Source organism: Protopterus annectens, chromosome 2.part1 (genome assembly GCF_019279795.1).
Source record: "Protopterus annectens isolate FY-2018-M chromosome 2.part1, PAN1.0, whole genome shotgun sequence".
Taxonomy (NCBI): Eukaryota; Metazoa; Chordata; order Ceratodontiformes; family Protopteridae; genus Protopterus; species Protopterus annectens.
Genome location: NC_056729.1, coordinates 1,677,497,853 through 1,677,519,736, shown reverse-complemented (window position 1 = coordinate 1,677,519,736; position 21,884 = coordinate 1,677,497,853). Strand labels below are relative to the sequence as shown.

Below are 21,884 nucleotides of genomic sequence, written 5' to 3'. Positions count from 1 at the left end.
TCTGGAATAAAATCCCAGTCCAGGTTAGGCAGAGTCCCTCATTGACTCTCTTCAAGAGGAATCTTGATGAAGTGGATGGGAGATAGTAGGTTTACCCCGGGTATCACTTCTGTGTCACTGTTAGACAGAGGCACAGTATACTAACCTCGAAAAAGGGCATAGCAAAATTCATTTAAAATGGGTGGCGAAAGCCAAACACACTCTGGCTAGGCTTATAAATGCCCTAGGGCAGATAGCCTAGTATGAACCTATGAACCTAAACAGTCGCTGGTAGGAAAGTAGAAAAAAGTACTTATAATCTGTTAAAGTCTCTCTTTCACTCTTTGCTGCTTGTAGAACTCTGCAGGACACCACGAGGAGCTGTGCTGAGTTTGTTAGTCTCTGGATCCACAGAGGGATTCTTAAAGAGGAACTTGTGAGAGTCAGGTACTCTGTAATACCTGTCAGGTTTTCTGGGAGCTGGAGGTAAAGTGTCTGGGGTAAGGCTAGATTCGTTGTCGCCTCACAGGAAGATGCTGTCCGGTTCGACTCTCAGCTAGAGCGTCTTCTGCATGGAGACATGAGTGAATGGGCATTCCTTTGTTGAAGGTTGTGCATCAGGGCTGGCAACTCGGTACGTAAAAATCAACTGACAAACATTAGCGGGCCGGAGTTCCGCTGTGGCGACCCCTAACCGGGAAAAGCCGAAAGACACAACAACAACATCATCATTTACAATGTCCAGAACAGGAGGGATAGCTAAAGGCCTGTGTTGAGGTAGGAATAAAAATTCCCTAAGCCTCTTTTTGGACTCAGAGTAATCCTGGCTTTCCCAGCGGAAATGCTCCCTAAGAGTGTGCAAGGTTTCACCAAAACAAAAATCTTCTGGAGGAGAAGCAGTGGGATTAGAATCCTGTGCATCAGAATCCTCATAAGTAGATAAGGACAAATCCTGGTAATCAGAAGGAGCAGAAATGTCAGATTCCTGGTCAGAAGAATCAGAAAGAAAGTCAGTTCTAGGTCTTTTAGAGGGGAAAGGCTGGCTTCCCTAATTAAGGTAATAAGGTCTTCAGCCATTCTAAGCATTTGTTTTTTAGGCATATGGGCCTGAGCCTGCGGTTTGGTCATCTGTTTTCTAGGCGTGGTGCGAGTTTTAGGCCTGGAAGAAAATGATAGCGTCGGTTTAAAATGCAAGTCTATAGGCCTGAATACACCCTCAGAAGCCGGTGCTTGCACAGTGGCTCTGGACCCATCCAAGGTAGAGACATCCGCATGTTTCATAGTCGAAGAAGCATCTCACGGCATACCGGACTTTAGAGGCCTGTGAATCTGAAGTAGTGGGTATTAGGGGCTGCGAAAGTGCATCACTGTATACCGGCAAACTGGCGACTAGCTTAACGGAAGCGTCGTTGGCAGTTTTGGACCTATGTGGTCTGTCTCTGTCTCTATCCTTACATTTTTTCAGAAGATCAGTAGTCGGATGGCTTAACAAAGCCATTTTGGAGTACTGAGGCCGAGTACGAAAGTAATTGTCTGCAAAGATAGCTCAACGATGAATAGTTTGGGGGTTTAACAAGGCACAAAACTGACAGCAAGGGACATCGTGGTCTGGGCCTAAACAGGGGATGCAGTACGAATGAAAATCTCTGAGGTATTTTCTTTCCACGGGTAAGGCAATTGTTAACCTTTACTGACATCAGTTGGAGCAAGAAAAAGAATTCCCAACGGGGTACTTATCTTTTTTTGAAGACTTCAGATCTGAAACTCGAAATTGAAAATTTCAGGAGTCAGCCGACCAGCACTTGCGAACTGCTTCTGCTTTTGGCACCGCACGGCAAGAAAGACTGATGTAATGGCATCAGCTGCATGTTTTATACCCCTGATGACCAGACGTCATGGAAGAGGTGACAGCATCCGACGCAGAAATCCGAAGACTCTGGTATTCAGGCAGATAACCCAAATGTGATGACTGCAATAGTGAAACACGAAGAACATCTGAAATGAATCTGTGTCCACATAACTCCACGAAACTGCCTGGATGACTATGGAGCCATTCTGGTAATGTCTCTTCCTCTGAGTTGTCTTCACAGGAAGTGGCACAGCTCTGTGTTGATGCTTCTGTGAGTGAACTTTCCTGCTCAGTGCATTATATCTATTCCTCTTTCTTTAAAAAAAATTATTATCCCTGAGAACCTAGCCCTGAACACCACCTAGGTCTTCTTTGAAAAAAAATCTATAGATTTACTAACATCCTTTTCTGTGTCTGAGGTGCACTGTACAAAGACTTTCTGAATGCATTTTGCAAGGGTTTTGGTCTATTTCCTCCTGACATTTACCAAATACAGACATACAAACAAATGAATTTGTCACACATACGTGTCCTATATGAGCATATCTCTTTTTGTGAATGTGTAGGCATCTGGTCTGTTCACTTGTAGGATCATAGGCCTTATTATATTCTATTAGGCATTTACTTTTTATTCACATCACAGTATTTTTAATTTTGCTACATCATGTCTTTTAAGCATATTTCAAAACTATTGTCCTATTGATAGCTCCATTCTCGTGTTACAACTGTGCTTTACAGCTTTTGTATCTCAAGCATATAGGTTCATAGGTAGATACTAGGCTATCTGCCCTAGGGCATTTATAAGCCTAGCCAGAGTGTATTTGGCTACCGCCTCCCTATTAGATTAGCCTACTGTGCCTCTGTAAAGTAGGTCACAGAAGGTACCCTTTTAAGATTAGTTTACTGTGCCTCTGTCTAGCAGGGACACAGAAGAGATCCCAGGGGTGAATTTGCGATTTCCCATCCACACGTCCAGATTTCGCTTGAAGAGGGTCAGCGAGGGGCTATGTCTAACATGAATTGGGATTCTATTTCAGAGTGAGGGGAGCCTCTGGGAAATGAATCTGTCCCTCCAGCATGTCCTATTTATTTTTGTGCTGAGGTTTAGGTCTCTGGAGCATGTAGCTCTAAGGGACTTGGATTTTTTGAGGTGGAGCATGTCCATTAATTCTGGGTTTGACATGGCTTTGTACATCAGGCATAGATCGCCTCTGAGTAGGCGGTAAGCAACTGAGTAGAGCTGGAGTTTCTTTAGTCGAGCTGCATAGGACATCTGTTTGTAGCCCATGATCCTCTTGGTGAGGTACTTTTGGGGTCTCTCCAGTTGCTGCAGGTGTCGGGTAAGGTACATCCCAAAAGGGGCATTGTATTCAATTATGGGCCTGATGAATCATGAGTAGAGGGGCACAATGACCTCTCTTGATCTAGATGCGAACCCTTTTGTGATAAGGTGGGCTATATAGAAGGTCTTTCTAACCACTTTGGCAATGTGATTATCAAAGGAGAGATTACTATCTACGTTGGTCCCCAAATCTCTAATTACTTCTTCCGTACTTAATGGATTACCACGTATGTAGTAATTTGTGGGCACCTTGTTTTTCCCAAAGGGGATGACTATGCACTTTTTAGCATTTAGCTTGAGGCCGTGGTTCTGGCACCAAGCATCCGTCTCTGTGAGACCCTTTTGGAGGATGCTTGTGTCAGCTGGAGATTCGATTATGGCCCCCAGTTTGCAGTCATCTGCAAACTTTGTCAGCCATAATCCCCCCGTGTTAGCCTGAACCTCAGAGAAGTATATACCGAACAAGAGAGGTCCCAGAACTGAGCCCTGTGGGACGCCACTTGTAACTGGTTTGGATTCGGACATGGCACCTGCGATTCTGATAATGTGGGTTCTATCTCCGAGCCAGTTTGCAACTCATCTTGTGATATAGGGGTTGATATTTAAGCTGGTAAGCTTATTTATGATGCCCGAGTGGAGTATTGTGTCGAAGGCTTTTGCGAGGTCCAGGTAGGCTGTGTGGACTACCTTGCCCTCATCTATGGCTTTGGTAACTGTTTCAAAGAAATCAGCTAGGTTTAAGAGGCATGATCTGCCCTTAACAAAGCCGAATTGGGTAGGGTCCGGTGTCTGGAGGCTCCAAATGTCTTTGTTTATGAGTTCCATGATAATACGCTCCATAGCTTTACAGACCAGACTAGTCAGGCTTATGGGGCGATAGTTTCCGGGGTCCATTGTAGCACCACCTTTGTGGAGTGGGACCACTGTAGCTGTACGCCATTCTTTGGGTACATATCCTGTAGTAAGGCTAAGTTTGAACAGTGACTTAATGTGAGGGTTCAGTTCTTCATGGAGCTCGTGTAAGACACAGCCTGGGACACCGTCCGGTCCCATAGATGCTGTGTTTTTTGCTTTGGAGAGGGCAGCTTTCACCTGTGCATCTGTGATGTCAGGAAGGTTACATTCAGTTGGGATAGTCATTTGCTCCTTTGGGGGGGAAGAAGTTTGCGCTGAATCTGTCTGCCAGGATGCTGGCTATGTCTGTAGGTTCGGTATATTTTGTACCATTATGCAACAATTCAGAGCATATCTGGGAGTTTCCGCCCATGTTTCTGATATAACTAAAGAAGGCTCTGTGATTATCTTTAGTGTCGAGGGAAATTTTTCTTTTGAAACTGGCCTTTGATGATTTTATGAGGGATCGAAGTTTCTTGCTAATACTGATCAGAGATGCCTTCCCTTTTTGGGATTTTGCTCTGTCATGTAGTAGCTTCCTCCTTCTGTTGTATAGCTTATTTATGGCCGGGGTCCACCAGACCGGTCTCCTGTTTTTGGAGGAGTGAGTCTTGGTTTTATTTGGGATAGCACGATCCATGCATTTCTGCAGGTGCTCATAGAATGCATTTGTAAAGGAGTCTGTGGATTGGGCTGTATTATCCTCTGGCCCAGGGGCTTTGAAGGATTCCACCTCAGTCTTGAGAAGTGCAAAGTTGGCTTTGGAGAAATTCTTTACAGTGATTTCCTTGGCTGGGGGTGGGGATGGGGTATGGATGTCCAGGGAAATTTGTGTATGGTCTGATCTTACAAGATAACCAACTCATTGCTAGAAACTTCTGTAATATTTTTGTATTCATGGATTTGCACTTGCACAATTGTTTTGTTGTCTGTTATCAAGTCTCAGTCCCTCTGACCTTAGAATATGACCAATGTATTTCAGACGTGTAACTCCTGTTTAAATGTGCTCTTATTTAGCCTGAAGTTATGCTGTGTTAATCTGTTCAACTGATAATAGTCTGGTGCCATGCTCTTCATGCATTTTTCATTGCACTAACCAATCATCAGTTATGTTTACAGCACTTATCAAGCCTTCAATTACTTGTGCAGAAGCTGTTTAAAATATTTCTACTGCAGATAAAATACAAAATGGAAAACTAAGGAATCTCTGCCTTCCCAATGGCATATCAAGGGTCCCACACAGTTTAGAGCTTACTTCATCTTGCTTTATCTGCCAGAAACCCTGGTTTTCATCAAGTACTGAAAAGAAGCTAGCATTTGACATAGTTCCGACCAATTCTTTAGCTGTAAGCAGTGGGCAGTGCATTCTTTTAATCACATTTTTTCAGATATTGTGGTCCAGTAGAAATGTAGGTTCATAGGTAGGTACTAGGCTATCTGCCCAAGGGCACTTATAGGCCTAGCCAGAGTGTGTCGGCTTTCACCACCCCATTGATTAACTGATCCTCTGTCAAGCAGAGCCAATGAAGTGATCCCAGAGGTGTATTTTCTGTTACCCATCCACTCATCAAGGTTTCTCTTGAAGAGTGTTAGTGAGGGTCTCTGCCTGATGTAATTTGGAATTTTGTTCCAAAGCATGGGGAGTCTCTGTGACAGGAATCTGTCCCTCCAGCCTGTTATATTTGTTGTTGTGGTGAGGTTTAGCTCACTAGAGTGCGTGGCTCGCAGTGACTTGGATTTCTTTAGGTGGAGCATGTCCATCAATTTTGAGTTGGATATGGCTGTGTAAGTCAGGCAGAGATCACCTCTACGTAAGCGATATGCCACTGAGTACAGCCGAAGTTTTTTTCAGTCAGGCTGCATAGGACATATGTTTGAGGCCAGTAATCCTCTTGGTGAGGTACGTTTGTGGTCTTTCCAGCTGTTGGAAGTGTCTTGTGAGGTACATCCCAAATGGGGCATTGTACTCTATGATGGGTCTAATGAGTGACGAGTAGAGGGGCACTATAACCTCTTTATTTCTTGATGCGAACCCTTTAGTAATTAAATGGGCCACATAGAATGATTTCCTAACTACTTTGGCAATATGATTGTCAAAGGAGAGATTACTATCTACCTGGGTCCCCAGATCTCTTATTACCTCTTCTATATTAAGGGGGTTGCCACCTATGTGGTAATTTGTGGGTGTTTTGTTTTTCCCAAATGGGATGACTATGCATTTTTTGGCATTTAGCTTGAGGCCATGACTTTGACACCAGGTGTCCATCTCAGTAAGGCCCTTTTGGAGGATGTCCGTGTCAGCAGGAGAGTCAATTATGGCTCCCAGTTTGCAGTCATCTGCGAACTTGGTTAGCCGTAGTCCTCCTGTGTTTGCCTGTACTTCTGAGAAGTATATGCTGAACAGTAGGGGTCCCAGGACCGAGCCGTGCAGGACAGCACTTGTGACTGGTTTAGAGTCGGACCTGGAGCCTGCATTTCTTACCATGTGAGTTCTGTCTGTAAGCCAGTTGGCAACCCATCTCATGACGTAGGGGTTTATGTTCAGGCTGGTAAGTTTTTCTGTAATACCCGAGTGGGGAATGGTGTCGAAAGCCTTGGCGAGCTGAAGGTAGGCTTTGTGAACCACCTTTCCCTTGTCTATGGCCTTGGTGACTGTCTCAAAGAAGTCAACCAGGTTTAGTAGGCATGATCTGCCCTTAACAAAGCCGAACTAGGTCGAGTCAAGTGTTCGGAGGTTCCCAATGTCTTTGTTAATGAGTTCCATGATGAGTCAGGCTTATGGGGCGATAGATCTTCTCTTTCCAACAATAACTATACTGTTCATCCATTGTGTTGGTTGTACCGGCTTTTCATTTGCTTCCTGATGGTTTGATGTAAAGCATTTAGGAAATAAGCACTACAATAAACTTGAGCTTCTGTTCCTGCTGGGTTTTATTCTTGACATCTACTGGCACTTTTCATGAACATTTATTACGGCACTGTACCAGGTTGTATTTTAATGTGATACTACAATAACGATACTATTGGCTGCCAAAATGCAATTACTAGAAAAATGAAAATCAAAATTTAAACCGACTGTAACTGAAGTAGTGAATGTTATAAAGGGTAAAATAGAACTGGAGATGGGATCTTTAGACAAGGAGAAGAACAAACTACATAGAAGTAAATGGATTTTTTGGGAACAATACATGAAGAAGAATGTTCAGGAGGAGGAGTGAGATTTAAGGGAAGGTATGAACTGAGCAATTTATGTAATGGATGAAGGATACTTGTTAAAAATAAAACATACATGTATAATGCATGAAAATGAAAACTGTTTGTTTTATTTTCTGTTATTGCATGCATACAATATAAGATTTTAATAAATGTGTTTAACAAAAAAAAAATCATTATCTTAAAGCTTGCCGCCTTACTATAATATTCAGAATATTGGACAGTAAGCTTTCCTGAAACAGCCGGCAAAGTAAGAATTTTCCATCCCAGTCTGGGTTTCTCCAATGCCGAGAAAAAAAAATCTGTAACCAGTCTAGCAAGTTTGTTAAAAAAAATTCTAGATTTAATTGGGGAATCATGTAGACAAATTCAAAATCATGGAGAGAACAAACTATGACAAAGCCTGAATTATTTGTTGCACAACCCTGTCTACCTCTGGCAAAATTCTCAAGATGTTTGCAGGATACCCTCTGTGATGATAGCCTGAGGGACGGGATTTGGAGGCCAGCTTCAGGTCCAAATGAGTTGCATAATTTGTTGTATCAGAGAAAGGAAGAAGCATAAAGATTTCCAACAGGGCCATAATCAATTGATAGGCTTTGTCTTGGAGGCATTGATTTTATAATAAAATCTCCCAACATTTCTTATTTTTACTTTTTTTTATTTGACTCAGTTTTTTTTCTTTTTCCTCAATCAATTCTTTTAACTGTGCTTGTAGTTTCATTTGCAAATTCACAGTGTTTGATTAAGTTGGATCTATTGCTCTTAAAAACTTGCTGCTTGTTTCATTATTTTTATAACACAAAATGTTCTGTCTTATTAATATATTTGTGCTGCTCACCAAATCCACAGTCTCTGGCTTTGTACTTCAGCTCAGTTTATTAAGTATCTGTAGTTTGTTTGTGTCTTTCGGCTTTTCCCGGTTAGGGGTCGCCACAGCGGAACTCCGGTCCGCTAATGATTGGCAGTAGAGTTATTACGTGCTGGCTTGCTGGGCCTAACGCACAGCCTTCAACGAAGGAACGCCTGTTCACGCATGTCACCACACAGAAGACGATCTAACTGAGAATCGAATGGGCAACATCTAACTGTGAGGCGACAACGCTACCACAGCACCACCACCGCATTATCTGTAGTATCAGTCTGAAATTGTGGCCATGGAAAGTGCAGATGGTTACTAAATAGCCAATTCTTTCTAGGCTGGCTGATAATAGATTCTAAATTTCTAAATATTGCTACTTTGTCTTTCTCCTCTTCAAGAAAACATAAGAGTTAAATATCTTTGCTTTTAAAACACGTTTATTAAATTATCACTTATGACTTAGGCACACGTACATTAATAGAAAAGAAAACAAACCATATTAACATTTTCGTATTCATGCATTATATACATTATAAGAGTTAAATATTTTCACTGCTTCTTCCCTGTTAGCATTCTGAAGTGTAACACACTTTCCAGGCCTACCAGTTAACATAATCCATTTGCAGTAAGGAATGAGTCACATTTCTGGCTCCAAAGCTTCCAGTTTTCTACTAAATTTCCACGTAGCAAGACAGTTCCTGGTGATTAAGGTTAGGTACATTTTTATGTTGAGAATTATACGTCAAAAGGTGCAACCTTTTGAACACAAATAACGTATTCACCTCCGTATGTACAGGGGATATTCAGAAAGATCTATAAACACAGTGATACTGTGTTAAGTAATGCAGACAAATTAGCTCAACATGGCCTGACATTGATAAGATATGTATGATGACAGGCATAGTACTGGCATGCTGGGAAAAGGTTTCTGTAGTAAATGTTTACATCCAGTGAAAGCTGTTGTATTGCTGCAGAGGCCATGCAACTTACTTCAGAGCATATTAAAGTGGCATGCCCACTGACAGACCTCATAGCTGCAACTCAGGCACTGTGACCAGGCCACAGATGGCAAGCACAGCAAAGTGGCATAGGGAATGTAGCAGTGGCAGACAAGTATAAAACACTGAGTCAGACTGGGGAGGTATGGACACAAAGGGGGGGGGTTGCAGCATTGGAGAAATGCAGAAAGACGGAGAATGGACAACTGGTAATGGGGGAATTGAACCACAAAGAGGAAAAAGGAAGATAAACAGAATAATGGGAGATAGGATGGTCTGATAGGAGTACCCACTCAGATGTCAGTCACCTCCTATGGCATAATAGACAGAGATGGCAGGCTGTGCATCTATATCAGTTGCATAAGAAGGTGCTGCATGGACCTAGTGTGGGAATCTAGCTGCAGGCTCAGATCATTAGAGACTAGCCACTGTTCTTGCTGCCAGGTGACAAGGAGAACTTCTTTGTACCACTCTTAGAAGAGGCGTCTGTGAGGTATCCTGGGATGTGGCCATAGAGACCCACCAGTCAGCCCTCCAGGTCACCTTCAATAAGGTTACATTGGATATATGCAAATGTCCCGTAAGGGGCAAACCAGTGTTTCAGCTAAGTGGGTTCTAAATGCAGATGACTCAACATTTTACTTTTTAATTCTTTATTTTTGCCTGAACACACCAGTAAAGACTAGCCTTAATAACTGTAGACATACCATGATTCACCACTTTTCTAAGCTATTCAATACAGCATAAGTGGATTGTTTGGTAATACTTTGGAAACACAGAGTTTAAAACCAAGCCAGATGTCCATAAAATTTAAGGTGCTTGCAAAATATCCAAAACAACATCCAAACCAAAGGGCAAAAATGTCACACTGACAAACCATTTAGTAAAAGCTCCATGAAAGACCTAGCTAAGCTAGAGTTTTATTGTGTAATAATGTATACATCCTGTGGTGGAGGCCCGTGGGATATTTGCAAGTGAACCTTAAGGACATTTTAGGTACATAGTTTCCGAATCCCCATGACTTGTTACTTTTTAAATTTTTACTGATGTATTCAGGTCAATAAAGCCAACGCCATTAGCTGTATATATGCCACATTGTTTCCTTTTTGTGAGTCTGTCAGTATAGCAAAAGTTGAATATACCAGTATACCAGTACCTCCAATTCCAAAAGTGTGAATAATAGTACACATGTTCTACCTTATTCAGTGCACAATGCAATGTGTTCTCATATCCAACATGTATAGATTGCAAATTATCAATTCCATAGACACCAAGCAGATTACTGTATAATACTTCACATTTGTATTGTATTGGTCATTTATTACAAGAGTGTATGTCCTGCATTTCAGTTATTTACCTGTTTACTTCATTTTGATGTATATCCTGCGGTGGTGGTGCTGCGGTAGCATTGTCGTCTCACAGTTAGACGTTGCCCGTTCGATTCTCAGTTACAGCGTCTTCTGTGTAGCGACATGCGTGAATGGGCCTTCCTTCGTTGAAGGTTATGCATTAGGCCCGGTAAGCCAGTACGTAAAAATCTACTGCCAATCATTAGCAGACTGGAGTTCCGCTGTGGCTACCCCTAACCGGGAAAAGCCGAAAGACACAAACAAACTTCATTTTGATGTATATGCTTTTCTGCCATTGTCTTTTGTAGGTGCCTGTCAGTAAACTTTGGAGAAACGTCTGTTTTATATGACAGTTAAATAGTAGTAGTATTAAATTTAACTGATAATGTGACTATGTTATGTTTACCAGTAAACATACCAAACTATTTTGTTTTATGTCTAGACTGTGGCTGAAAAGGGTCAGTTGACCAGTCCAACCAAACTGTAAAAAAAGTATGTATAAGTAAACCAGTCAAAGAGTCAATCAATCAGAAGTGCATACAGTACCACAAATGCATTCCTACTACCTGTCACTGCAGTGGGATAAAAATAATTCTGTTTACTTGTGGCGAGGTTTCTTCCTGCTTATTCCAACGTTCTACCAAATAATCAAATGTATAAACTAGAGCTGCATGTAGTACTGCTTGATATGTGATATTATAAAAGTGCCTGTACAGCATTACCATTTTTACGTCTTCCTTGCTGCTCTGATTTGTCATGCTGCATGCTTTTACTTTGTTGTCTAGTAAAATTACTTTTTGCTGTGATTCTTACATAAGTGTGCATGTGTTCCTGTGCTGTAAGGATGAGGGAGAGCCATGTGATGAATGAGTGTGCTGTTTTCACTGGTAAGGGACAATGAGAAATGATGTTAGGCAGACTTATCAAAAAAAAAAAGTGAGTACCTAGCGGGTCTGTATTAAATGAATGAAAATCCATTACATCGAATACCAAAACAGCAACATGTATTACTCGAACCGTGTAAAGAACGCACTAAACCGCGAAATTTAAAATATCGAACATTCATACTCGGTCAACCCCACCACCCACTACATACTGCCTACCCAAACAAAATAAATAAACCACATACATACACTAACCAAACTCTACTCCTAACCCTAAAGTAAAACACCAAAACTCAACTTCTAACCTACAGTAAACCTCACATACACAACTATCTATGCACTATCCTTAACCCCACCCTAACCCTAAGGTCTGTAACTACCGCACAATTCCCCTACGGAGATATACCCAAACAAAATAAATAATACACATAAATACATTTAATAAAACCCTACTTCTAACACTACACTAAATCTTACACACATTACCTATCTGTACACTTACCTTAACCCGCACCCTAACCCTAAGGTCAGTAACTATCGCACACTTACCTTACGGAGCTATACCGCAGATGGGCCAACCAAAACACTTCACATTTTGGATTTTGCGGTTTTGCACATTTAACGATTACGTATTTCACGCAATACGTGTCAATGATTTCATATTTGCATAAACAGAGTTTCAACAATCTGATATGAACATGTACCTAGCAGCTGGATGAAAAGAGGATAGTGGATCTGCGCATGTAAGACTACCAACATCTCTTGGATGACTTTTTTTCTGGATTTACAGACCCTCACTCCTCAGAAAAAGTTACTTATTCTTAGCATTACTTCTTCCAAGACATCAAAAAGCTGTTTGTGAAAAGTGAGCCTATATTTGATCAAGAGATAGGAGTTAAGTCACAGCACGCATGTATGTGTGTGCTTTAGTGGGCTTAAAGGGGATCTCCTAAAGGATTGCTGTAACTTGTACTTTCAGAAGTCATCTACTCTCTCCACTTGCTTATTCATACTGTTATCAACAACAGTTACCTGGAATCTGTTATTACCGTAGTCATCATCTGTTTTAGCAATTGTTGGCTATATTAGCTTACAGCAAACTCTAACCTTGTTACTACAAACTGATTCTTTATTTTGTCTGTTGTATAGTAACCCCACTCTGAATGTGCTGACAAAAAGGCTGCATCTAAAAACAATCATGCATATAGTTGGGCGTTATACTAATAAGTTCATAGATTAGTACTAGACTAACTACCCTTGTGGGCCATTTTAAGCTTTACCAATTATCCCATGTGAGAATCAAACCCTGCACCTTGTGTCTGTAAGGTAAATACCTTAACCATTATGCTAACTTCACCACATATCTGCATATGCCAGTGAATGAATTTTTCTTGGCTTCCAGATTAAAACCTCCTGCCTTTGACTTCCATTTCCATTAATACTATTTGATAACTTCTTTTCTTTAAAAAAAAAAAAAAAACTTTGCTTTGAGTCCGTCCATATTCCTTTTGGTGGATTTATGTATGTATGAGTACTATGACAGCTTACATCATTGGAGTATACGCGTTCTTTTTTATCACATGTACTTACTGAAGTTTGAAGTACAGCTTACGTGGTAATTAAAAAGCTGAGCATGTAGACTTTGAGTTCTGCAGCCTTCATTTTGCATGATGGGGTAGTAAATTAACAGTTCACCATCCATAGTTTTCAACAAGTGATTTTTTTTAATGGTGTCTTCCTAGGCGACTTTGTCACTTTGTTGAAATTATCTGTGCAGCCTACAGATTTCAGTACTTTTAAAAAGGAAACACGAGTAATTTTTTTTTGTTTTATTTTATTTTTTGTAGCTGTCCATTTTATTAGTTTATTTCCTGAAAATCTTAGTGGATCCATTTATTTAGAATACCAAGGATAATTTTTAATGGTTAGCATATGTGTATTTGCGGAGTCTATTGCGGGGTAATCATACTGTATTTGTTTTGTTTTGTATAATGCATAAGTTTAATTACTAAAGGAAAGAAAATAGAGAAATCCTGATAATTTTTGCGCTTTTGATTACAAATCAGAGTACTGAGTCCCATTTGTTCTTGTTAGTATTACTATATTAACAGTATGCGTACAAAAGCCCATTTCTGTGATATGGATGGATAAAGCTCTTGACTCTCCCCAAAGTTTGAATAGTGTCCCAGTTACTGGAAAAGCTAGTTGAGGAAGGGTAGCAGTGAGTGGCTGACACTGGCTTGCCCACCATGCTGGGGTGGGGGGGTTGGTCAGCTGATCACCACCGTACAAACTAAGACTTGCATGGTATTGAAAAAGCCAGGACAGAAGACAATGAGTTGGCAGTCCCAAACCAATGATGGTAACCCTCGTTATTGTGTAGGTAAAAACAATCATGTACAAGGACATGGATGCTTATGTCAGCCACCGGGGTGGGGTTACGACCTTAAAAGAATATTCTTATTGCCTGGATGCCAATAAGGGCACAAACCACTTCCCTGGTTTCTGTTGCATGAAATATCTTGCAGGATTAGTGATGTCAATATGAGTTGTGGCTTTGCCATTCATCATGAAGCTCACTCCCTAAACCTACAGTAAAAGATATTTCATGCATCTCATGTCTACATAGGGATCTGATGGGTAAATGTGAAATGTGTTTTACCATAGATTTAGTGAACAATTTCTGTGATGAGTGGTGAGGCCATGAGTCTGGAACAGAGTGCCTCCTGTCTATAGTTACAAGCTATTTCATTTATTATGCAAGCCAGACCTCACCTGGCATGTGCCAAGGATCTTTTTTTTTTTTAATGTTAGAATTACTGCTTTTCATTAATTTCAGTTTGGTGTGGCAACTGCTTAAGTTGCTTACTGATTAGTGCTTTCGTGGTTTGTGGAATTTTAACAAAAGGACTGTTTTCCGGATGGTTTTACACTCTAGATGTAATTGAAGTTGTAACAGTTTGTAACAGATGCAGTTAATTTCTTATTTTAATTTTAGCAGTATACAAGGGTTTATATTAATAGTTGTTACTTTATATAATTTTGATATGTTTAATTCTAATATAGATATTCAGAACCAGGTTTGTTTGTTTTGTGGGTTAATAGTGCCTTTTTATTGGCTAGCTGTGGTATTTTAACTTAATTTTAATTTAGTAAATTTATTTTCTAGGAGCTGATTTAGGTGAGCAATGTTTTGAGTGTGTTTCTTAGAATTGTTTGGTAGGATGGTAGCAAGAAAAATGTGAATTTCTCTTCAAGTAAACATTTGTGTGTTTTACCCTAATATCTAGGTCTATTACATGTTACATATTTAAGTGCTTTAGTTTCTTTAACATAACTACCGCAGTTCTTGAGCTCACCCTGTGCGGTAGCCTTTCTAGGATGCAAGTGATATGACTCAACAGAGAGTTGTGGGATGGTGTTGACTGCGCGTATATGCAAAGGCACTGTTGAACACAGTAAAGTGAGCCTGTAGTGTTTTAGCTGTGCTTGGATTTGGGTTTAATACTTTGAAACTCCAATAATAACTGCACGATTAAGTCTGTGGAATATCGAGTGCCATGCTTTGTAACAGCATCCCTTGCCTCATTTCATTATCTGTTCATGGTACTAAACATGACAGGGCTGATGAGGAGTCTGCCAGGAGGCCTGGAACTGGATCCTTCAAATGCTGGAAATGGAATACTTAACATGGTTAAAAGGAGATAGAGTGCTGGGATTAGACATCCTGAACAGAATGGGAATATTGAAGAAGCATACCTTTACCTGTGGGACAATATATGTTCATATAACACTTGACTCACAGTGGTAAAGTCAAGAAAGACTTTTTTTTTTTTTAAGAAATTGTGACTTTAGTTTTCATGCTGGTCATGTAAAGCAAGATTCATTCCCATCGGCCCTTTAGAAGTGCAGTGACTATATTTGGATAGAACTGTTGAAAACATTTTGCAAATGTTTTGGGTTGCTCTTCTACACTAGGCTGTCTGAAATGACGTATTGGTGAGTGAACTTAACTTTTCTCCTGCTAAAAAAGTGAGGTATTGGAATCAGTTATGCTGTACTTCTGAAAATAATTGCGTTCAGGATTCCCGCTGCATCAGTCCCTGCTTCATTACAAAACTGTGTACTTATGATGAATGCTGTATCTCACTTTGTGGTTTGGTGACTTTGGGATTGATTTCAGCAGTGACGGGTGTGGGGCTATCACAAAGCCATTTGATTGTGAAGCTTATATTCAGGAAGGCATATTATTCCCTGGATGCAGCTCTTGAAGTGTTCAGTCTTATGCTGTGCTCCATTCTTGCTCAGTTTTATACTGTGATTAGGATAGTAATATAGGACTTGTGGTTTCCAGTAAAAATAAAGTGTGAAAAACAACACTAGTAGTTGTTTGTAAATCACATAATTCCATCAGACCTGATATCCTTCCTTTTTCTATTTCAGAAGCTTTATGCAACTGAACAGCTCGGGGCATGCTCGGATGTAATTGATTTTATCTCCTCTGTTTTTAGAACCTCAGCTGTATAGCTTTCAAATGAGCATGCCATTGCCTTGTTGCCGAAGTTATATTGACAGCAGTTTTAAATTCAAGACTATTTATTTGAATTAATTTGGTCAGACCCACAAAGTACGTTTCTGTTCAGTAGTTGGATAGGTGACTTGCACAATTATGTACAACTGGTATCAGTGATAATTGAACCCAGTGTAATGAATGCCCCAAGCTTAGCTTTCCTGGCCGTTTCAAGTAATGCACTCCGGTTGTTGGTACAGCTTGCTTTAACCGGATGTTTGAGCACAAACTCTGTTTAAAATATTTTATTATGAATAAGGTTCAGGGTGTGAGAGGAGTCCCCAAGTGACAAAAACAGGGGCTGACTACGGTACGTAAAAAGAGCAGCAGGCTAGACCATGTATATGAACAGACATTATTTGTCCGTTAATAGACTGCTAGAAACGTTATTTCTGCTGTCTGTATTAGAAACAACACCAAACGCAAACTAATTGTTTCTTGTAGCCAAACATCTTAGTCATCGGGAGTAGCTCTACAGCTGTAATCTGGAAAATAGAGTTGGTACTTTATTACCTATATGTGTGTGCAATCACACACACACTTTGGCGGTGTTTTTTGTTATGACATGCATATAGACATCCAGACTTGATTTGGTTCTGCTTATTTTTTTCCCTTTCATTCTAATTCTGCTGCTTGGGGTCGGGGGGGTTCTGTTGCTGTAGGTGCAAAAGCACTTAATTCAAGACATTTCCGAATCCCCACAGTCCGTTTTACATACACGAATGTTTGTGTCGCATGACTCGCATCGTTTATCCATGGGATACATTTAAAATGTGGGGATCGTGTAACAAAAAAAACATTAGACAAGTGCATTCCTTTCAACTGTCCAGATTTTGCAGAATGTTTTGATCTGTTCCTCCTAAAATCTGAGGTTTTTCTGACAATTCACAAAGGATTGAAGCCACTAAAGAATGGCATATGTTAGTGTTTCAGGCTTCATATCCTTCAGAAAATGCATGCTAACATAAAGCGTGCTGTTGTGGCAACTTTCTGTGTTTATCAGAGCAATATTTAAAAGCTGCCCTTATTTTTATATTTGTCCAGATTTCTTGTGCCAAGGTTGAGAAGGATGCATAAGTGTTAATGAGTAATTTTAAAGTTACTTGTTTTTTCTAAGCCAGGTGTCATGAGTCAGATTTATATCATTGACAGCAGTGTTTGACACCGAGCCATCTAACTCCAGGGATGCTTTGCTTTCTAATAATTCGCTTGCATTTCAGAGCTGACTGTGCCATCCCCTCGGCTGGGGGTGGTGGGTGCGCGCGCTTGCTGGCGGGAGAGCTCCGCTCCACGCGCTGTGGGAGTCCGGCCCGTACTTTGGCGGACGCCACTGTTTGTTCTCAGTGAGTGAGTAGAGGGTGTAAAGCTTGGCTGGTGTCTGGGTAAAGAAAGCCCAGGTCAGGCATGTGCGAGTGGCTTCTTATCAACTGACGGTACAGACACACAGAAAGAGAACCGTGCTGAGGGGAAAGGTCGCTTATAGGGTGACCGGTGATTTTGGGATTTCCGCGGCGTACAAGTCGCCCACGTCCCCGCCGCTGGGCGGTAAGCGGCAGGAGATGCTTGGTCGGCGGTTGGCAGCAGTAGGAAGCGACGACGACGGTGGCGGCCCTCCTTTGTTTAATGAGGGCTACTACCTAGGCACTGTCTGGTAGCGGCAGTGGATGGGAACCCCTGCACCGTGTCTTCCTGACTTTGTTCAGCAGTTGCCTCAGGCCAAGGAGAAGGAAGGTCCTTCGGGGTCAGTTGGAAACAACTGCTCACATCGTGGGGAACTTGTTCGCCGTCACCTCCTGGAATTTAAAGATTAACAGACTGGCGGGTGAGTAAAAAAACGCATCTTTCAAGACACAACTGTGGTAAAGCTGTTCCGTAAGAGGACGGCTTGTGTCCACACACTTCAAAGAAATCTGCTTTACCGTGGTGTTTGGTCCTGTTCTGATGATCACGGGGAGTGTCAAATCTCATTGAAGACCGGCTCAAAAAAACCCAAACACGAGTAGAATAAATGTATGCGACTTGACTACAATATTTCTGAATGATCTTTGCTGCTGTTACCCACATTGCAGAGCTAATCGTATTAAGATGATGCTGTTGGTTATGGTTATTTTTTATCAAGGTAAAATTGTTTCCAGATCATTATAAACTTATTCAGTTGATATTTAGAAAAGTCTGTCTCAGTCATTGTATGTTTTAGATGTTCCTGTACAGAACTCCTTTGGCTGTGCTTGTTGCTGTTTCACACCTTGTGCTTGCATTCTTCACGTGTTTCCAGTGCAGTCTGGAAACTTATGTATTGACAGATTTGTATGAAGTAAAAAGTCAGAAGTACTTGAGTAGTGTTATGTTATGGAGATCCATCTTCCCTAAGCGTTTTGTTTTATCATTGAACCTGTTCGAAGTTCATCCTGAGGTAGGACGCAGTGCTGTTTATCAAAAGCTTTGTGTCGGATAAAATCTGTGATTATAATACCTGCCTGACAAGTAAGAGAGTGCTGCTCTGCATACGGATGTTTTTTTTCACTTTGTAGGGCATTGTGAGTGGTTGGCCCTTCCTTCCTGCCATCTGTGAGAATTGTCCGAGGAAAATGGGCTGGAAACAAATACAAGCGTAGTATTGCAAGATTAAATAGTGTAATCCTAGGTTTGACTGCTATTTTTCTAAGAAAAAATGAGTACATGTGAGCGTTTACTGTACATATAGCTTTTTTTTTTAAACTGGGCATCCGCAAAGTGTATTTATAATATGCATTTCGTTTCTGTGTCATTAATGAAATCTTGAGCATTCCAGACTGCATACTTGTAGAAATCTATTAATGAAAAGGTTGAGTTAAATAAATTCAACCACGTACCTCCATGTTCTATGCCTTCTTTGTAAAAGATAAAGGTTCTTGTTTGTTTTCAGTCTCAAAGTAGTTTAAATGCTTGCGTGTGTGTGTGTGTGTGTGTGTGTGTGTGTGTGTGTGTGTGTGTGTAACTACGCAAAAGCAAGTGTGTTTAGTTGTGCTGTGTAAATCTTAAAATGGATAACATTTGAATTTGTGTTTTTTACTAAAACAGTTCGATCCAGTTTAGTAGGTATTTTATTTAAATCACTTGTTTCTGTAACAGTTTTAGCAGTGGATCTTTCTTAACATAACATTATTTTTGGTTTAGAAGTACGCAAGAGTTATAAATGAGCAGTGAATGTTAGAGATTTAGTTCAGTATAATTCATTTTGCTTATTTTTCTGTACTCTGTATGCTAGTGTTAGCCTGATTTTGAACACTAACGTTTGATGCTCTTAATACCTTGCTTGTTTGTCCCTTGTAATCGCATCTTCCAGTTTTAAAGCAGAAAGTATTTATGCATTCTCCTGCTGCTATTTTCTGTGTTCCATTGGCTGTCATTATCCTTTGCCAGTTCCAGCCCTAGGCTGCACCTCCTTTCTCGGGGAGGGTTATGCCAGTCATGATTGATTTATAAATATTCAACCAGTTGTTCAGGTTCCATTTGAAGGGGGATAGACTTTTCCTGTAGGTAAAGCACTATTCTGGAAGAGAAAGATGCTACTGAGTAATGAATCAATCTGTGTCTCATTCGCATGCTCTCTTCCCCCTTGTTTTATTGATCTTCTTTACCAGGTTTAGATCTGTTGTTCTAGTACTTGTGGGACCATTTTGATTTCTGAAGGTACAAAAAATCCAGCACTGCTAGTCCCTGATTGCTCTGAAGGCAAGGCATGGGTTTCCTCTGCAGTGCTTTTGGCTGTATCTGGAAGCTTAGTGATCCTATGCTTCTGATCCTGTACTGTTTTGATATGTTTGGTGAGGTATATCCCAAAGGAGACATATAATTGGCATGAAAAATATTGAATACAAGAGAACGATAATCTCTCTAGATATAGATGATATTCCCTTGGTGATCAGCTGTTCCAGGTTGAAGGACTTCCTGACAACTGTTGCTATGTGGAGGTCAAAGGAGAAGTTGTCAATCCACATTCCCAGGGCTGTATTATTTTGTATACTTTGGGGGGGGGGGGGTTGTCAGCCAAATACTACAGTGTTGCACTTTTTTTTTTTTTAATTTAAGCCGATTTTTTTTTTTTCAATACACCAGGCATTTTTTTTTTTTTTTTTTTTTTTAAGAACAAGTTTTTGCTGGAGGGCTTCTGTGTTGGGGGGGGGGTGACAATGACTGCTGATTTGCAGATAGTCTGCCAACTTGGTTAGCCATACCTCTTGGTTTTTAGTCACCACTGGTCACCTTTACAGTGTGGGTTTTGTCTTTAGCCAGTTTGCCTTGACCAGATCAAGGTAAGCTGCATGTATAGTATTGATTGCTGTCAACTGTTTTCTCTGTCAAAGACTTTACCCAGAGTTGTTGGATAGGGTCTACTGGTTTATATGTTAAAACTTGTTTGAAAGTTGTAATGTCATTGTTTTAAGTTTGTTCTAATGTGTTTCTTGGCCTTACAAATGAGACTTTTCACGTTGATAATGGGCATACAGTTTCTGAGGCTGGTGTAAGGGGACAACTTTATAGTGTGGTATCATTGGTGCTGTATGACATTTCTTGGACTGGGCCTCAAGCCAGACTCTGGTTAAGTAGCTTATGAAGAGATTCTTCCAAGGTGTGTTTGGTGCTTTTTGTACAACAGCTGTGTTGTCTGGTCCCATTGAGGCTGTTTAGTTTTGGGAAGCAGTGTTCCATCTGTTAGTCTTTTGTGCCAAAGACTTTGCAATGCTATGTAGCTTTGAGACTCTATGTCTGAAGAGTTTGGCATACTTCAAGTTGGTAGATTCCACTTTCCCAGACATATCTCCACCCCTCATGAAAAGAAAAAAATGAAAAGCCCAGGCCAGATCCTTGGTCTGCCTTTCCTGATTCCAGTGCGCTGAACCCATAGTATGCCAGATTTCACTTCTGATGTCCTCTACCGAGACCCACGCCAGAAACTGGTATTGTGACAGAGGGCTTTACTACTGAGGAAACTGATCCACAGAGAAAACTGATCCACAGAGAAAGGTGAACAGAGAATCCTCATTTCAGAGGACCTAGAAGGCATCCTACAGATTTTAGTTAGGGAAGAGATCACCTGTATGTTAAATGAGATACATCAGGGGTCTGAACTTCTACCTGCTTTGTTCAGGTGGATGTCACACCAAAGAGGAAACAACAAAAAACTAAGCATGTCTCTTCCCCTCCACATCTAGGGAGAAGGAAAAGGTGGACTTTTCACAAGGCCGTTGTGGCCCTGAAACCTCTTGTTTTCTGCCCACCCTCCTCCTTCGCCCCCAAAAATTACTGTGGATTCCTTTTTTGAAAACTGAGTTCTCTGGCATACTTCATTCAAATGCACTCTCCTGGCCATATCCATTCTGATGGTGAAGACTCCATTTATTTTATATTTTTTGACCGGGATTTTCAGACTGAGCTGTTAGCCCTTTTTTAGCCCAGGGAGAGAAGCTTCACAAGTTCGCAAATAAAATAACTTTCCTTTTTGAAGAAGTTTAATTTGGAGAGCCCGTTATAAACATGTTGAAACATTTTCAGTGGGAGTCTAGACGGATTATATAGGTCCAGAAAAGATATTGCAACAACTTGTAAATGGGCACTCCAGCCCCTTCACCTGTTCCTCCAGTCTTCCTTGACTACCTCTGATTAACCACCTCTTGCCCTCAAAAGACCAGACAGATTTTATAAACTTTCTGGTATAAGTTCTCGTACAAGAATTCCGTGAACAGACCCTTTTGCTGTCGCTCTCTCTCCTTTTTAACTTTCAAAACTTTTCATGAGACTGTTGGTAGAACTATGGATAGGTGGGGGGAGGTTTAAAGATCTTCTATTCTGGCATTGACTGTTAATTATCAAACCCAAATGGCCAGTGCCTGTTCTCCATACTCCACTTCTCAAATGAGGTAATAGTAAATTCACAAGGGTCAGAGTCCAAACAACAAATGTA

At 40.8% G+C, this 21,884-nt stretch overlaps 1 protein-coding gene across 6 annotated transcripts in view; it reads left to right on the top strand.

Moving 5' to 3' along the window:
- RERE (arginine-glutamic acid dipeptide repeats) overlaps positions 1-21,884 on the top strand; it is a 3,515,893-nt gene that overhangs the window by 753,037 nt on the left and 2,740,972 nt on the right. For 4 of the 6 annotated variants that reach the window (XM_044063106.1, XM_044063108.1, XM_044063102.1 and 1 more), the window contains exon 1: positions 17,229-18,059. The exons of 1 other annotated variant lie outside the window; for it this stretch is intronic. The gene's annotated coding sequence lies outside the window, so the exon portion shown is untranslated. Of the gene's footprint in view, positions 1-17,228; positions 18,060-21,884 lie in introns of those variants that run through there. One more of the 6 variants, XM_044063103.1, reaches the window with a different exon arrangement.